Source organism: Engystomops pustulosus, chromosome 7, assembly GCF_040894005.1.
Source record: "Engystomops pustulosus chromosome 7, aEngPut4.maternal, whole genome shotgun sequence".
Lineage (NCBI taxonomy): Eukaryota > Metazoa > Chordata > Amphibia > Anura > Leptodactylidae > Engystomops > Engystomops pustulosus.
In genome coordinates this window covers 307279-329140 of record NC_092417.1, presented here as the reverse complement: position 1 = coordinate 329140, position 21862 = coordinate 307279, and positions in this window count along the sequence as shown.

Genomic DNA, 21862 nt, shown 5'->3' with positions numbered 1-21862 from the left:
GACTGTATCACATTTATTACTGACTGCTCCACATGTATTACTGACTGTATCACATTTATTACTGACTGCTCCACATTTATAACGGACTGTATCACATTTATTACTGGCTGCTCCACATTTATTACTTACTGCTCCACTTTTTTTACTGACTGCTTCACATATATTACTGACTGCTCCACATTTATTACTGACTGCTCCACATTTATTACTGACTGCATCACATTTATTACTGACTGCTCCACATTTATTACTGACTGCTCCACATTTATTACTGACTGCTCCACATTTATTACTGACTGCAAGACATTTTTTACTGACTGCTCCACATTTATTACTGACTGCTCCACATTTATTACTGGCTGTATCACATTTATTACTGACTGCTCCACATTTATTACTGACTGTATCACATTTATTACTGACTGCTTCACATTTATTACTGACTACATCACATTTATTACTGACTGTATCACATTTATTACTGACTGCTTCACATTTATTACTGACTGTTCCACATTTATTACTGACTGTATCACATTTATTACTGACTGGTCCACATTTATTACTGGCTGTATCACATTTATTACTGACTACATCACATTTATTACAGACTGCTCCACATTTATTACTGGCTGTATCACATTTATTACTGACTGCTGCACATTTATTACTGACTGCTACACATTTATAACTAACTGCATCACATTTATTACTGACTGTATCACATTTATTACTGACTGCTACACATTTATTACTGACTACATTACATGTATTACTGACTAATCCACATTTATTACTGACTGTATCACATTTATTACTGACTGCTCCACATGTATTACTGACTGTATCACATTTATTACTGACTGCTCCACATTTATAACGGACTGTATCACATTTATTACTGACTGTATCACATTTATTACTGACTGCATCACATTTATTACTGACTGCTCCACATTTATTACTGACTGCTCCACATTTATTACTGACTGCTCCACTTTTTTTACTGACTGCTTCACATATATTACTGACTGCTCCACATTTATTACTGACTGCTCCACATTTATTACTGACTGCTCCACATTTATTACTGACTGTATCACATTTATTACTGACTGCTCCTAATTTATTACTGACTACATCACATTTATTACTGACTGCTCCACATTTATTACTGACTGCATCACATTTATTACTGACTGCTCCTAATTTATTACTGACTACATCACATTTATTACTGACTGCTCCACATTTATTACTGACTGTATCACATTTATTACTGATTGCTCCACATTTATTACTGACTGCTCCACATTTATTACTGACTGCTCCACATTTATTACTGACTGCTCCACATTTATTACTGACTGCTCCAAATTTATAACTGACTGTATCACATTTATTACTGACTGCTCCACATGTATTACTGACTGTATCAAATTTATTACTGACTGCTCCACATGTATTACTGACTGTATCACATTTATTACTGACTGCATCACATTTATTACTGACTGCATCACATTTATTACTGACTGCATCACATTTATTACTGACTGCATCACATTTATTACTGACTGTATCACATTTATTACTGACTGCTCCACATTTATTACTGACTGCATCACATTTATTACTGACTACATCACATTTATTACTGACTACATCACATTTATTACTGACTGCTCCACATTTATTACTGACTGCATCACATTTATTACTGACTGTATCACATTTATTATTGACTACTTCACATTTATTACTTACTGCATCACATTTATTACTGACTACTCCACATTTATTACTGACTGCTCCACATTTATTACTGACTGCTCCACATTTATTACTGACTGCATCTCATTTTTTACTGACTGCTCCACATTTATTACTGACTGCATCACAATTATTACTGACTGTATCACATTTATTACTGACTGCTCCATGTTTATTACTGACTACATCACATTTATTGCTGACTGCATCACATTTATTACTGACTGTATCACATTTATTACTGACTACATCACATTTATTACTGACTGCTCCACATTTATTACTGACTGCTTCACATTTATTACTGACTGCTCCACATTTATTACTGACTGTATCACATTTATTACTGTCTGTATCACATTTATTACTGACTGCTCCACAGTTATTACTGACTGCTCCACATTTTTAACTGACTGCTCCACATTTATTACTGACTGCTCCACATTTATTACTGACTGCTCCACATTTATTACTGACTGCATCTCATTTATTACTGACTGCTCCACATTTATTACTGACTGCATCACATTTATTACTGACTGCATCACATTTATTACTGACTGTATCACATTTATTACTGACTGCTCCACATTTATTACTGACTGCATCTCATTTATTACTGACTGCTCGACATTTATTACTGACTGCTCCACATTTATTACTGACTGCTCCATATGTATTACTGACTGCTCCACATTTATTACTGACTGCTCCACATTTATTACTGACTGCTCCATATTTATTACTGACTGCTCCACATTTATTACTAACTGTATTACATTTATTACTGACTGCTCCATATTTATTACTGACTGCATCACATTTATTACTGACTGCTCCACATTTATTACTGACTGCTCCACATTTATTACTGACTGCATCACATTTATTACTGACTGCTCACATATATTACTGACTGCTCCACATTTATTACTGATTGCATCTCATTTATTACTGACTGCTCCACATTTATTACTGACTGTATCACATTTTTTACTGACTGCTCCACATTTATTACTGACTACATCACATTTATTGCTGACTGCATCACATTTATTACTGACTGCATCACGTTTATTACTGACTGCTCCACATTTATTACTGACTGCTTCACATTTAATACTGACTGCTCCACATTTATTACTGACTGCTCCACATTTATTACTGACTGCATCTCATTTATTACTGACTGCTCCACATTTATTACTGACTGCATCACAATTATTACTGACTGTATCACATTTATTACTGACTGTATCACATTTATTACTGACTGCATCACGTTTATTACTGACTGCTCCACATTTATTACTGACTGCTTCACATTTAATACTGACTGCTCCACATTTATTACTGACTGCTCCACATTTATTACTGACTGCTCCACATTTATTACTGACTGCATCTCATTTATTACTGACTGCTCCACATTTATTACTGACTGCATCACAATTATTACTGACTGTATCACATTTATTACTGACTGCTCCATGTTTATTACTGACTACATCACATTTATTGCTGACTGCATTACATTTATTACTGACTACATCACATTTATTACTGACTGCTCCACATTTATTACTGACTGTATCACATTTATTACTGACTGCTCCACATTTATTACTGACTACATCACATTTATTACTGACTGCTCCACATTTATTACTGTCTGTATCACATTTATTACTGACTGCTCCACAGGTATTACTGACTGCTCCACATTTTTAACTGACTGCTCCACATTTTTTACTGACTGCTCCACATTTATTACTGACTGCATCACATTTATTACTGACTGCTCCACATTTATTATTGACTGTATCACATTTATTACTGACTGCTCCACATTTATTACTGACTACATCACATTTATTACTGACTGCTCCACATTTATTACTGACTGTATCACATTTATTACTGACTGCTCCACATTTATTACTGACTACATCACATTTATTACTGACTGCTCCACATTTATTACTGTCTGTATCACATTTATTACTGACTGCTCCACAGGTATTACTGACTGCTCCACATTTTTAACTGACTGCTCCACATTTTTTACTGACTGCTCCACATTTATTACTGACTGCTCCACATTTATTACTGACTGCATCTCATTTATTACTGACTGCTCCACATTTATTACTGACTGCATCACATTTATTACTGACTGCATCACATTTATTACTGACTGTATCACATTTATTACTGACTGTATCACATTTATTACTGACTGCTCCACATTTATTACTGACTGCATCTCATTTATTACTGACTGCTCGACATTTATTACTGACTGCTCCACATTTATTACTGACTGCTCCATATGTATTACTGACTGCTCCACATTTATTACTGACTGCTCCACATTTATTACTGACTGTATCACATTTATTACTGACTGCATCACATTTATTACTGACTGTATCACATTTATTACTGACTGCTCCACATTAATTACTGACAGTTTTACATTTATTACTGACTGCTCCACATTTATTACTGACTGCTCCACATTTATTACTGACTGTATCACATTTATTACTGACTGCTCCTAATTTATTACTGACTGTATCACATTTATTACTGACTACATCACATTTATTACTGACTGCATCACATTTATTACTGACTGCTCCACATTTATTACTGACTACATCACATTTATTACTGACTGCATCATATTTATTACTGACTGCTCCACATTAATTACTGACAGTATTACATTTATTACTGACTGTATCACATTTATTACTGACTACATCACATTTATTACTGACTGCGTCAGATTTATTACTGACTGCTCCACATCTATTACTGACTGCTTAACATTTATTACTGACTGTTCCACATTTATTACTGACTGCTCCACATTTATTACTGACTGCTCCACATTTATTACTGATTGAATCACATTTATTACTGACTGTATCACATTTATTACTGACTGCTCCACATTTATTACTGACAGTATCACATTTATTACCGACTGCTCCACATTTATTAATGACTGCTTCACATTTATTACTGACTACATCACATTTACTACTGACTGCTCCACATTTATTACTAACTGTATTACATTTATTACTGACTGCTCCATAGTTATTACTGACTGCATCACATTTATTACTGACTGCTCCACATTTATTACTGACTGCATCACATTTATTACTGACTGCTCCACATTTATTACTGACTGCACGACATTTATTACTGACTGCTCCACATTTATTACTGACTGTATCACATTTATTACTGACTGCTCCACATTTATTACTGACTGTATCACATTTTTTACTGACTGCTCCACATTTATTACTGACTACATCACATTTATTGCTGACTGCATCACATTTATTACTGACTACATCACATTTATTACTGACTGCTCCACATTTATTACTAACTGCATCACATTTATTACTGACTGCTCCACATTTATTACTGACTGCTCCACATTTATTACTGACTGCTTCACATTTATTACTGACTGTATCACATTTATTACTGACTGCTCCACATTTATTACTGACTGTATCACATTTATTACTGACTGCTCCACATTTATTACTGACTGCTCCACATTTATTACTGACTGCTGCACATTTATTACTGACTGTATCACATTTATTAGTGACTGCATCACATTTATTCCTGACTGCTCCACATTTATTACTGACTGCTCCACATTTATTACTGACTGCTTCACATTTATTACTGACTGCTCCACATTTATTACTGACTGTATCACATTTATTACTGACTGTATCACATTTATTACTGACTGCATCACGTTTATTACTGACTGCTCCACATTTATTGCTGACTGTATCACATTTATTACTGACTGCATCACATTTATTACTGACTGCTCCACATTTATTACTGACTGCTCCACATTTATTACTGACTGCATCACATTTATTACTGACTGCTCCACATTTATTACTGACTGCTCCACATTTATTACTGACTGCTCCACATTTATTACTGACTGCATCACATTTATTACTGACTGCTCCATATTTATTACTGACTGCATCACATTTATTACTGATTGCTCCACATTTATTACTGACTGCTCCACATTTATTACTGACTGCATCACATTTATTACTGACTGCTCACATATATTACTGACTGCTCCACATTTATTACTGACTGTATCACATTTTTTACTGACTGCTCCACATTTATTACTGACTACATCACATTTATTACTGACTGCTCCACATTTATTACTGACTGTATCACATTTATTACTGACTGCTCCACATTTATTACTGACTGCATCACATTTATTACTGGCTGCATCACATTTATTACTGACTGCTCCACATTTATTAATGACTGTATCACATTTATTACTGACTGCTTCACATTTATTACTGACTGTATCACATTTTTTACTGACTGCTCCACATTTATTACTGACTACATCACATTTATTACTGACTGCTCCACATTTATTACTGACTGTATCACATTTATTACTGACTGCTCCACATTTATTACTGACTGCATCACATTTATTACTGGCTGCATCACATTTATTACTGACTGCTCCACATTTATTAATGACTGTATCACATTTATTACTGACTGCTTCACATTTATTACTGGCTGTATCACATTTATTACTGACTGCTTCACATTTATTACTGACTGCTGCACATTTATTACTGACTGTATCACATTTATTACTGACTGCATCACATTTATTACTGACTGCTCCACATTTATTACTGACTGCTCCACATTTATTACTGACTGCTTCACATTTATTACTGACTGCTCCACATTTATTACTGACTGTATCACATTTATTACTGACTGTATCACATTTATTACTGACTGCATCACGTTTATTACTGACTGCTCCACATTTATTACTGACTGCTCCACATTTATTACTGACTGCTCCACATTTATTACTGACTGCATCACAATTATTACTGACTGCTTCATGTTTATTACTGACTACATCACATTTATTATTGACTGCATTACATTTATTACTGACTACATCACATTTATTACTGACTGCTCCACATTTATTACTGACTGCTTCACATTTATTACTGACTGTATCACATTTATTACTGACTGTATCACATTTATTACTGTCTGTATCACATTTATTACTGACTGCTCCACAGTTATTACTGACTGCTCCACATTTTTAACTGACTGCTCCACATTTATTACTGACTGCTCCACATTTATTACTGACTGCTCCACATTTATTACTGACTGCATCTCATTTATTACTGACTGCTCCACATTTATTACTGACTGCATCACATTTATTACTGACTGCATCACATTTATTACTGACTGCATCACATTTATTGCTGACTGTATCACATTTATTACTGACTGTATCACATTTATTACTGACTGCTCCACATTTATTACTGACTGCATCTCATTTATTACTGACTGATCGACATTTATTACTGACTGCTCCACATTTATTACTGACTGCTCCATATGTATTACTGACTGCTCCACATTTATTACTGACTGCTCCACATTTATTACTGACTGTATCACATTTATTACTGACTGCATCACATTTATTACTGACTGTATCACATTTATTACTGACTACATCACATTTATTACTGACTGCTCCACATTAATTACTGAATGCTCCACATTTATTACTGACTGCATCACATTTATTCCTGACTGTATCACATTTATTACTGACTGCTCCACATTTATTACTGACTGCTCCACATTTATTACTGACTGCATCACATTTATTACTGACTGTATCACATTTATTACTGACTGCTCCACATTTATTACTGACTGCATCACATTTATTACTGACTGCTCCACATTTATTACTGACTACATCACATTTTTTACTCACTGCTCCATATTTATTACTGACTGCATCACATTTTTTACTGACTGCTCCACATTTACTATTGACTGCATCACATTTATTACTGAATGCTCCACATTTATTACTGACTGCTCCACATTTATTACTGACTACATCACATTTATTACTGACTGCTCCACATTTATTCCTGACTGTATCACATTTATTACTGACTGCTCCACATTTATTACTGACTGCTCCACATTTATTACTGACTGCATCACATTTATTACTGACTACATCACATTTATTACTGACTGTATCTAGAGATGAGCGAACATGCTCGTCCGAGCTTGATGCTCGGTCGAGCATTAGGGTACTCGAAACTGCTCGTTACTCGGACGAATACTTCGCCCGCTCGAGAAAATGGCAGCTCCCGCCGTTTTGCTTTTTGGCGGCCAGAAACAGAGCCAATCACAAGCCAGGAGACTCTGCACTCCACCCAGCATGACGTGGTACCCTTACACGTCAATAGCAGTGGTTGGCTGGCCAGATCAGGTGACCCTGGGATAGACTAGCCGCTGGCCGCGCTGCTCGGATCATTCTGTCTCTGGATGCCGCTAGGGAGAGAGCTGCTGCTGGTCAGGGAAAGCGTTAGGGTGTTCTATTAGCTTACTGTTAGGCAGGAGTGATTCTCAAAGAACCCAACAGCCCTTCTTAGGGCTACAATAACGTTCTACTTTTTTTATTTTAATTTGCATCTTTTACCATTTTGTGAGGAATTAGCAGGGGGACTTGCTACCGTTGTGTTTAGCTCTTAGTGGCACACATATCCATAGCAAAGACCGAAGTGGGAAAATTCAGTAGGGGTTGGATTTCTATTAGGCAATAACTCAGTGTCATCTCATCTGGCATAGTAGTGTGCTTCCTTTGATACTTGGCTAGAAAATAGCCATAGGAGAATACAAACAGCTTCTTGAAGCCTACAGTAGCGTTCTATATATTTGATTTCTGGTTGATCTGCTGGTGGCTGTAGTTTCTGCAGTGCATGTACTTGCCAATTCTGAGCAATTTGTAGTGAGACTTGCGACCGCTGTGTTCTGCGCTTAGTGGCGCACATATCCATAGCAAAGGCCGAAGTGGGAAAATTCAGTAGGGGTTGGATTTCTATTAGGCAATAACTCAGTGTCATCTCATCTGGCATAGTAGTGTGCTTCCTTTGATACTTGGCTAGAAAATAGCCATAGGAGAATACAAACAGCTTCTTGAAGCCTACAGTAGCGTTCTATATATTTGATTTCTGGTTGATCTGCTGGTGGCTGTAGTTTCTGCAGTGCATGTACTTGCCAATTCTGAGCAATTTGTAGTGGGACTTGCGACCGCTGTGTTCTGCGCTTAGTGGCGCACATATCCATAGCAAAGGCTGAAGTGGCAAAATTCAGTAGGGGTTGGATTTCTATTAGGCAATAACTCAGTGTCATCTCATCTGGCATAGTAGTGTGCTTCCTTTGATACTTGGCTAGAAAATAGCCATAGCAATAGGATAGGATTGTTTGGTTTTAAAAACTCAAAAAAAAACAAAAAACACAAAAAAAAAAAAAAAAAAAAAAAAAACACCAAAAAAAACAAAAAGAAGTAAAAAAAACAAAAAAGTTATAACTCTCATTTTAAAAATGTTTAACCCGAGGGCTAGGGGTAGAGGACGAGGGCGGGGATGAGGGCGTCCAACTACTGCAGGGGTCAGAGGCCGTGGTCCTGGGCGGGGTGAGACACCACCTGCTGATGAGGGAGCAGGGGAACGTCGCAGAGCTACACTCCCTAGGTTCATGTCTGAAGTTACTGGGACTCGTGGTAGAGCACTGTTGAGGCCAGAACAGTGCGAACAGGTGATGTCGTGGATTGCTGACAATGCTTCGAGCAATTTGTCCACCACCAGTCAGTCTTCCACGCAGTCCACCCATGTCACCGAAATCGCCACTCCTCCAGCTCCTGCACCTCAGCCTCCTCCCCCCCAGTCTGCCCCCTCCCAGGAAAATTTGGCATTTGAACCGGCATACTCTGAGGAACTGTTTTCTGGACCCTTCCCACAGTCACAAACCACTTGTCCGGTTGCTGCTGAGCAATTTTCCGATGCCCAGGTTTTCCACCAGTCACAGTCTGTGGGTGATGATGACCTTCTTGACGTAGTGGAAGTGTGTAAAGAGGTGTCCGACGATGAGGAGACACGGTTGTCAGACAGTGGGGAAGTTGTTGTCAGGGCAGGAAGTCCGAGGGGGGAGCAGACTGAGGGATCGGAGGATGATGAGGTGACAGACCCAAGCTGGGTTGAGAGGCCGGGTGAACACAGTGCTTCTGAGACGGAGGAGAGTCCTCGACCTGAACAGGTTGGAAGAGGCAGTGGTGGGGCCAGACGGAGAGGCAGGGCCAGAGCTGGTGCATCAGCGCCACTGTCAACTAGTGAAGCTCCCGTGGTGAGGGCTCTTGCGGCGAGGGCTAGATCTTCAGAAGTGTGGAGGTTCTTTAAGGAAACACCGGATGACCGACGGACTGTGGTGTGCAACATTTGCCAAACCAGGCTCAGCAGGGGTTCCACCACTACTAGCTTAACTACCACCAGTATGCGCAGGCATATGAATGCTAAGCACCCCACTCAGTGGCAACAAGCCCGTTCACCTCCGGCCGTGCACACCACTGCTCCTTCCCCTGTGTCAGCTGCTAGTCAGCCCCCTGCCCAGGACCCTGGCACAAAAACCCCATCGTCGCCTCCACGATCCTCCACAGCATCCACCAGCGTTCAGCTCTCCATACCCCAGACGCTGGAGCGGAAACGCAAATATAGTGCAACCCACCCGCACGCCCAAGCCCTTAATGTGCACATCTCCAGATTGCTTAGCCTGGAGATGCTGCCCTATAGGCTAGTAGAGACCGAGGCCTTTCGCAACCTCATGGCGGCGGCCGCCCCTCGGTATTCGGTCCCCAGCCGCCACTACTTTTCCCGATGTGCCGTCCCAGCCCTGCACCAGCACGTGTCAGACAACATAATCCGTGCCCTGACCAACGCCGTTTCTGACAAGGTCCACCTGACCACGGACACGTGGACGAGTGCTGCCGGGCAGGGCCACTATATATCTCTGACGGCACATTGGGTTAACTTGGTGGAGGCTGGGACCGAGTCTGACCCTGGGGCTGCTCATATACTGCCGACGCCGAGGATTGCGGGGCCTACCTCGGTCCAGGTGTTTCAGGCCTACTATGCCTCCTCCTCCTCCCACCCCTCCTCCACCTCCTCCTCCGAACTACCATCCGTGGGCACGGCGCCATCAGTCGGTAGCTCTAGGCACAGCAGCAGTGCCGTCGCTAAGCGACAGCAGGCGGTGCTCAAACTGCTGAGCCTAGGCGACAAAAGGCACACCGCCCAAGAGCTATTACAGGGCATCACGGCGCAGACTGATCTGTGGCTGGCACCGCTGAACCTCAAGCCGGGAATGGTTGTGTGTGACAACGGCCGTAACCTGGTGGCGGCTCTGCAACTCGGCAGACTGACACATGTGCCATGCCTGGCCCATGTGTTAAATCTGATAGTTCAGCGTTTCCTCAAGACATACCCCAATCTGTCTGATTTGCTCACGAAGGTGCGCCGCATCTGTGCGCATTTCAGGAAGTCCAGCCCAGATGCTGCCACTCTCAGGGCAGCGCAGCGCCGCCTCCAACTGCCCGCTCACCGACTGTTGTGCGACGTGCCCACGAGGTGGAATTCAACACTGACCATGTTATCCAGAGTTTACCAGCAGCGCCGAGCGATTGTAGACTGCCAGATGTCAACTTCCACCAGAACTGGTAGTCAGGTCAGTCAGCTTCCTCAAGTCTACAATGAGGAGTGGACGTGGATGTCTGATATCTGTCAGGTGCTGAGTAACTTTGAGGAGTCAACACAGATGGTCAGTGGCGATGCCGCCATCATCAGCCTCACCATCCCGCTGCTTGGCCTGTTGAAAAACTCTCTGGTCAGCATGAAGTCGGAAGCTTTGCGCTCGTCACAAGAGACAGGGGAAGAATATTCCCTTGTTGATAGCCAAAGCACCCTCAGGTCTGTTTCTCAGCGCATATCGGAGGAGGTGGAGGTGGAGGAGGATGAGGAGGAAGAGGAGGAGAATGTTGGCGAGACACAAGAGGGGACCATTGTTGAGTCCTTTACTGTTCAGCGTGTATGGGCAGAAGAAGAGGAGTTGGAGGAGTTGGAGGAGGAGGAAATGGACAGTCAGGCCAGTGAGGGGAGTGAATTCTTACGCGTTGGTACTCTGGCGCATATGGCAGATTTCATGCTAGGCTGCCTATCCCGTGACCCTCGCGTTCAAAGAATTTATTCCAGCACCGATTACTGGGTGTTCACTCTCCTGGACCCACGGTACAAGCAAAATCTTGCCACTCTCATCCCTGCAGAGGAAAGGAGTGTGAGAATGCATGAATACCAGCAGGCCCTGGTGCACAAGCTGAAACAGTATTTCCCTTCTGACAGCGCTAGCGGCAGAGTGCGTAGTTCTGCGGGACAAGTAGCGAGGGAGAGTAGGCGAGCAGGCAGCTTGTCCAGCACTGGCAAGGGTACGCTTTACAAGGCTTTTGCCAGCTTTATGTCACCCCAGCAAGGCACTGTCACCTGTCCCCAGTCTCGGCAGAGTAGGGCTGATCTTTACAGAAAGATGGTGAGGGAGTACGTAGCTGACCATACCATCGTCCTAAATGATCACACAGCTCCCTACAACTACTGGGTTTCAAAGCTGGACATGTGGCACGAACTGGCGCTGTACGCCTTGGAGGTTCTTGCCTGCCCTGCCGCTAGCGTCTTGTCCGAGCGGGTTTTCAGTGCAGCTGGTGGCATCATCACCGATAAGCGTACACGCCTGTCGACTGACAGCGCTGACAGGCTGACGCTTATTAAAATGAATAAAGGCTGGATTTCTCAGAATTTCCAATCTCCACCAGGTGAAGGAAGCTCAACCTGAATAATTGATCCACTCCTCCTCCTCCTCATTTTCCTCCTTCTCCTCCTCTTTGTACAGTAAAGCAGAGGAAAATGGCTATTTTTTGACAGGGCCCACTGGCTCTTGCTATAGTACTTCATGCATTTAATTTTTCTGGAGGGCCACCTACCCGGTCCTCTGTTTGAAACAATTTTTGTGAGTGCCACATACAGGCACTCAATCTATTCCATTTTACTGCAGGGCCACCTACCTGCTCCTCTGGTTTGAAACATTTTTGGGACTGCCACATACAGGCACTCAATCTATTCCATTTTACTGGAGGGCCACCTACCTGCTCCTCTGGTTTGAAAAATTTTTGGGACTGCCACATACAGGCACTCAATCTATTCCATTTTACTGCAGGGCCACCTACCTGCTCCTCTGGTTTGAAACATTTTTGGGACTGCCACATACAGGCACTCAATCTATTCCATTTTACTGCAGGGCCACCTACCTGCTCCTCTGGTTTGAAACATTTTTGGGACTGCCACATACAGGCACTCAATCTATTCCATTTTACTGCAGGGCCACCTACCTGCTCCTCTGGTTTGAAAAATGTTTGGGACTGCCACATACAGGCACTATCCAAATTGAATTGTCTCCATAGCAGCCTCCACACGTTGTCTCCATTGCTACCTCCAAAAGTCGTCCATATAGCTGCCTCCATACATCGTCCCTTTATCAAACGAGGTGTGTCAGGCAGAAATTTGGGTTGTTTTCATGGATTCCACATCAAAGTTGTTAACTTTGTTGCCACCCTGCTGTGTTATCCACAAAATATACTGGCAAACTTTTACCATTTAGGGATATTATTTCAGCGCTTCTTGCGCATCTGTTTACATTCCCCTCACCCGGCATATCCTAAACTTATAAGAACGCTACTACACTTGATCTTATACAAAAGGTTCTTAGAAGTGCTGTTTGGGGAGTAGCCTAGAGACAGGGGCTTGGATTGGCGAAAGCTCGCCTGGCAGCGGAACGCCAGCTCCATGCGCATCATGCGCTTCTTGCGCATCTGTTTACATTCCCCTCACCCGCCATATCCCAAACTTATAAGAACGCTACTACACTTAACTTGGTGCAGGCTGGGACCGAGTCTGACCCTGGGGCTGGTCATATACTGCCGACGCAGAGAATTGCGGGGCCTACCTCGGTCCAGGTCTCAAAGGCCTACTATACCTCCTCCCACCCCTCCTCCACCTCCTCCTCCTCCGAATTACCATCCGTGGGCATGGCGCCATCAGTCGGTAGCTCTAGGCACAGCAGCAGTGCCGTCGCTAAGCGACAGCAGGCGGTGCTGAAACTGCTGAGCCTAGGCGATAAAAGGCACACCGCCCAAGAGCTATTACAGGGCATTCCACATCAAAGTTGTTAACTTTGTCGCCACCCTGCTGTGTAATCCCCAAAATATACTGCCAAACTTTTACCATTTAGGGATATTATTTCAGCGCTTCTTGCGCATCTGTTTACATTCCCCTCACCCGTCATATCCCAAACTTATAAGAACGCTACTACACTTGATCTTATACAAAAGGTTCTTAGAAGTGCTGTTTGGGGAGTAGCCTATAGACAGGGGCTTGGATTGGCGAAAGCTCGCCTGGCAGCGGAGCGCCAGCTCCATGCCAAGATCCAACTAACATAGTTTTAACTGCAGCACCTTTAATCTACTACTAGTTCACTGCCTCCATACATGGTCCCCTTATCAACCGAGCTGTGTCAGGCAGAATTTTGGGTTGTTTTCATGGCTTCCATGTTAACTTTGTCGCCACCCTGCTGTGTAATCCACAAAATATACTGGCAAACTTTTATCATGTACCGATATTATTTGAGCGCTTCTTGCTCACCTCCTTTGGTTCCTCTCTGCCACCCATTGGTTTGAAGCCTGAGTCCATTTAGGGTATGTCGCCATGACACTCTCTAGCCTGCCGCTGCTGCCGCTGCCTCTGCATGCCGTCCCCTATAGTGTCAGGGTCAATTATTGGATGTTTTACATGCTATCTAGCTTCATTCTGTCACTCTGTCATGGCCATGCTGTTGCCCATAATTTTGGCATAATGGTGCGATTAAGCAGCCTCAGAGGCATCCATGCATGCTGCCCCTGCTGTTTCCTGTCCATTTCCGTGGTGTTTCCATCCTTTTCTGAGGTTCCCAGGTGTTTGGCCAAGCTTCCCTGTGCAGAGCCTTGGTCCCCTTGAAAAATGCTCGAGTCTCCCATTGACTTCAATGGGGTTCGTTATTCGAGACGAGCACTCGAGCATCGGGAAAAGTTCGTCTCGAATAACGAGTACCCGAGCATTTTAGTGTTCGCTCATCTCTATTACTGACTGCTCCACATTTATTACTGACTGCATCAGATTTATTACTGACTGCTCCACATTTATTACTGATTGCATCAACTTTATTACTGACTGTATCACATTTATTACTGACTGCAAAACATTTATTACTGACTGCTTCACATTTATTACTGACTGTTCCACATTTATTACTGACTACTCCACATTTATTACTGATTGAATCACATTTATTACTGACTGTATCACATTTATTACTGACTGCTCCACATTTATTACTGACTGCTCCACATTTATTACTAACTGTATTACATTTATTTCTGACTGCTCCATATTTATTACTGACTGCATCACATTTATTACTGACTGCTCACATTTATTACTGACTGCTCCACATTTATTACTGACTGCATCTCATTTATTACTGACTGCACCACATTTATTACTGACTGCTCCACATTTAATACTGACTGTATCACATTTATTCCTGACTGCTCCACATTTATTACTGACTGCTCCACATTTATTACTGACTGCTTCACATTTATTACTGACTGTTCCACATTTATTACTGACTGTATCACATTTATTACTGACTGCTCCACATTTATTACTGACTGCTCCACATTTATTACTGACTGTATCACATTTATTACTGACTGCATCACGTTTATTACTGACTGCTCCACATTTATTACTGACTGTATCACATTTATTACTGACTGCTCCACATTTATTACTGACTGCTCCACATTTATTACTGACTGTATCACATTTATTACTGACTGCATCACGTTTATTACTGACTGCTCCACATTTATTACTGACTGCTTCACATTTATTACTGACTGCTCCACATTTATTACTGACTGCTCCACATTTATTACTGACTGTATCACATTTATTACTGACTGCTGCACATTTATTACTGACTGCATCACATTTATTACTGACTGCTCCACATTTATTACTGACTGTATCACATTTATTACTGACTGTAGCACATTTATTACTGACTGCATCACATTTATTACTGACTGCTCCACATTTATTACTGACTGCACCACATTTATTACTGACTGCTCCACATTTATTAATGACTGCATTACATTTATTACTGACTGCTCCACATTTATTACTGACTGTATCACATTTATTACTGACTGCATTACATTTATTACTGACTGTATCACATTTATTACTGACTGCTCCACATTTATTACTGACTGCATCACATTTATTACTGACTGCTCCACATTTATTACTGACTACATCACATTTATTACTGACTGCTCCACATTTATTACTGACTGCATCACATTTATTACTGACTGCTCCACATTTATTACTGACTACATCTCATTTATTACTGACTGCTCCACATTTAATACTGACTGTATCACATTTATTCCTGACTGCTCCACATTTATTACTGACTGCTCCACATTTATTACTGACTGCTTCACATTTATTACTGACTGCTCCACATTTATTACTGACTGTATCACATTTATTACTGACTGTATCACATTTATTACTGACTGTATCACGTTTATTACTGACTGCTCCACATTTATTACTGACTGCTCCACATTTATTACTGACTGTATCACATTTATTACTGACTGCTCCACATTTATTACTGACTGTATCACATTTATTACTGACTGTATCACATTTATTACTGACTGCATTACATTTATTACTGACTGACATTTATGACTGACTGCATCACATTTATTACTGACTGCTCCACATTTATTACTGGCTGTATCACATTTATTACTGACTGCTTCACATTTATTACTGGCTGTATCACATTTATTACTGACTGCTCCACATTTATTACTGGCTGTATCACATTTATTACTGACTGCTTCACATTTATTACTGACTGCATCACATTTATTACTGACTGCTCCACATTTATTACTGACTGTATCACATTTATTACTGACTACATCACATTTATTACTGACTGCTCCACATTTATTACTGACTGCTCCACATTTATTACTGACTGTAATACATTTATTACTGACTGCATCACATTTATTACTGACTGCTCCACATTTATTACTGACTGCTCCACATTTATTACTGACTGCATCTCATTTATTACTGACTGCTCCACATTTATTCCTGACTGTATCACATTTATTACTGACTGCTCCACATTTATTACTGACTGCTCCACATTTATTACTGACTGCATCACATTTATTACTGACTGTATCACATTTATTACTGACTGCTCCACATTTATTACTGACTGCTCCACGTTTATTACTGACTACATCACATTTATTGCTGACTGCATCACATTTATTACTGACTACATCACATTTATTACTGACTGCTCCACATTTATTACTGACTGCTCCACATTTATTACTGACTGTATCACATATATTACTGACTGTATCACATTTATTACTGACTGCTCCACATTTATTACTGACTGCTCCACATTTTTAACTGACTGTATCACATTTATTACTGACTGCTCCACATTTATTACTGACTGCTCCACATTTATTACTGACTGCATCACATTTATTTTTGACTGCTCCACATTTATTACTGACTGCTCCACATTTATTACTGACTGCTGCACATTTATTACTGACTGCTCCACATTTATTACTGACTGTATCACATTTATTACTGACTGCTCCACATTTATTACTGACTGTATCACATTTATTACTGACTGCTCCACATTTATTACTGACTGCTCCACATTTATTACTGACTGCATCACATTTATTTTTGACTGCTCCACATTTATTACTGACTGCTCCACATTTATTACTGACTGCTGCACATTTATTACTGACTGTATTACATTTATTACTGACTGCTCCACATTTATTACTGACTGTATCACATTTATTACTGACTGCTCCACATTTATTACTGACTGCTCCACATTTATTACTGACTGCTCCATATGTATTACTGACTGCTCCACATTTATTAATGACTGTATCACATTTATTACTGACTGCTCCACATTTATTACTGACTGCTCCACATTTATTACTGACTGCTCCACATGTATTACTGACTGTATCACATTTATTACTGACTGCTCCACATTTATTACTGACTGTATCACATTTATTACTGACTGCATCACATTTATTACTGACTGCTCCACATTTATTAATGACTGTATCACATTTATTACTGACTGCTCCACATTTATTACTGGCTGTATCACATTTATTACTGACTGCTTCACATTTATTACTGACTGCTCCACATTTATTACTGACTGTATCACATTTATTACTGACTGTATCACATTTATTACTGACTGCATCACATTTATTACTGACTGCTCCACATTTATTACTGACTGCTTCACATTTATTACTGACTGCTCCACATTTATTACTGACTGCATCACATTTATTACTGACTGCTCCACATTTATTACTGACTGCTCCACATTTATTACTGACTGCTCCACATTTATTACTGACTGCATCACATTTATTACTGACTTCTCCACATTTATTACTGACTACATCACATTTATTACTGACTGTATCACATTTATTACTGACTGCTCCACATTTATTACTGACTGTAGCACATTTATTACTGACTGCATCACATTTATTACTGACTGCATCACGTTTATTACTGACTGCTCCACATTTATTACTGACTGCTTCACATTTATTACTGACTGCTCCACATTTATTACTGACTGCTCCACATTTATTACTGACTGTATCACATTTATTACTGACTGCTGCACATTTATTACTGACTGTATCACATTTATTACTGACTGTATCACATTTATTACTGACTGCATTACATTTATTACTGACGGCTCCACATTTATTAATGACTGTATCACATTTATTACTGACTGCATTACATTTATTACTGACTGCTCCACATTTATTAATGACTGTATCACATTTATTACTGACTGTATCACATTTATTACTGACTACATCACATTTATTACTGACTGCTCCACATTTATTACTGACTGTATCACATTTATTCCTGACTGCATTACATTTATTACTGACTGCTCCACATTTATTACTGACTACATCACATTTATTACTGACTGCTCCACATTTATTACTGACTGCATCTCATTTATTACTGACTGCTCCACATTTATTACTGAATGCTCCACATTTAATACTGACTGTATCACATTTATTCCTGACTGCTCCACATTTATTACTGACTGCTCCACATTTATTACTGACTGCTTCACATTTATTACTGACTGCTCCACATTTATTACTGACTGTATCACATTTATTACTGACTGCATCACGTTTATTACTGACTGCTCCACATTTATTACTGACTGCTTCACATTTATTACTGACTGCTCCACATTTATTACTGACTGCTCCACATTTATTACTGACTGTATCACATTTATTACTGACTGCTCCACATTTATTACTGACTGCTCCACATTTATTACTGACTGCATCACATTTATTACTGACTGTATCACATTTATTACTGACTGCTCCACATTTATTACTGACTGCTCCACATTTATTACTGACTGTATCACATTTATTACTGACTGTATCACATTTATTACTGACTGCATCACATTTATTACTGACTACATCACATTTATTACTGACTGCTTCACATTTATTACTGACTGCATCACATTTACTACTGACTGCTCCACATTTATTACTGACTGTATCACATTTATTACTGACTGCTCCACATTTATTACTGACTGTATCACATTTATTACTGACTGCTCCACATTTATTAATGACTGTATCACATTTATTACTGACTGCTCCACATTTATTACTGACTGTATCACATTTATTACTGACTGCTCCACATTTATTACTGACTGCTCCAAATTTATTACTGACTGTATCACAATTATTACTGACTGCTCCACATTTATTACTGACTGTATCACATTTATTACTGACTGCTCCACATTTATTACTGACTGTATCACATTTATTACTGACTGCTCCACATTTATTACTGACTGCTCCACATTTATTACTGACTGTAATACATTTATTACTGACTGCATTACATTTATTACTGACTGACATTTATGACTGACTGCATCACATTTATTACTGACTGCTCCACATTTATTACTGGCTGTATCACATTTATTACTGACTGCTTCACATTTATTACTGGCTGTATCACATTTATTACTGACTGCTCCACATTTATTACTGGCTGTATCACATTTATTACTGACTGCTTCACATTTATTACTGACTGCATCACATTTATTACTGACTGCTCCACATTTATTACTGACTGTATCACATTTATTACTGACTACATCACATTTATTACTGACTGCTCCACATTTATTACTGACTGCTCCACATTTATTACTGACTGTATCACATTTATTACTGACTGCTTCACATTTATTACTGACTGTTCCACATTTATTACTGACTACTCCACATTTATTACTGATTGAATCACATTTATTACTGACTGTATCACATTTATTACTGACTGCTCCACATTTATTACTGACTGCTCCACATTTATTACTAACTGTATTACATTTATTTCTGACTGCTCCATATTTATTACTGACTGCATCACATTTATTACTGACTGCTCACATTTATTACTGACTGCTCCACATTTATTACTGACTGCATCTCATTTATTACTGACTGCACCACATTTATTACTGACTGCTCCACATTTAATACTGACTGTATCACATTTATTCCTGACTGCTCCACATTTATTACTGACTGCTCCACATTTATTACTGACTGCTCCACATTTATTACTGACTGCTCCACATTTATTACTGACTGCTTCACATTTATTACTGACTGTTCCACATTTATTACTGACTGTATCACATTTATTACTGACTGCTCCACATTTATTACTGACTGCTCCACATTTATTACTGACTGTATCACATTTATTACTGACTGCATCACGTTTATTACTGACTGCTCCACATTTATTACTGACTGTATCACATTTATTACTGACTGCTCCACATTTATTACTGACTGCTCCACATTTATTACTGACTGTATCACATTTATTACTGACTGCATCACGTTTATTACTGACTGCTCCACATTTATTACTGACTGCTTCACATTTATTACTGACTGCTCCACATTTATTACTGACTGCTCCACATTTATTACTGACTGTATCACATTTATTACTGACTGCTGCACATTTATTACTGACTGCATCACATTTATTACTGACTGCTCCACATTTATTACTGACTGTATCACATTTATTACTGACTGTAGCACATTTATTACTGACTGCATCACATTTATTACTGACTGCTCCACATTTATTACTGACTGCACCACATTTATTACTGACTGCTCCACATTTATTAATGACTGCATTACATTTATTACTGACTGCTCCACATTTATTACTGACTGTATCACATTTATTACTGACTGCATTACATTTATTACTGACTGTATCACATTTATTACTGACTGCTCCACATTTATTACTGACTGCATCACATTTATTACTGACTGCTCCACATTTATTACTGACTGCATCTCATTTATTACTGACTGCTCCACATTTAATACTGACTGTATCACATTTATTCCTGACTGCTCCACATTTATTACTGACTGCTCCACATTTATTACTGACTGCTTCACATTTATTACTGACTGCTCCACATTTATTACTGACTGTATCACATTTATTACTGACTGTATCACATTTATTACTGACTGTATCACGTTTATTACTGACTGCTCCACATTTATTACTGACTGCTCCACATTTATTACTGACTGTATCACATTTATTACTGACTGCTCCACATTTATTACTGACTGTATCACATTTATTACTGACTGTATCACATTTATTACTGACTGCATTACATTTATTACTGA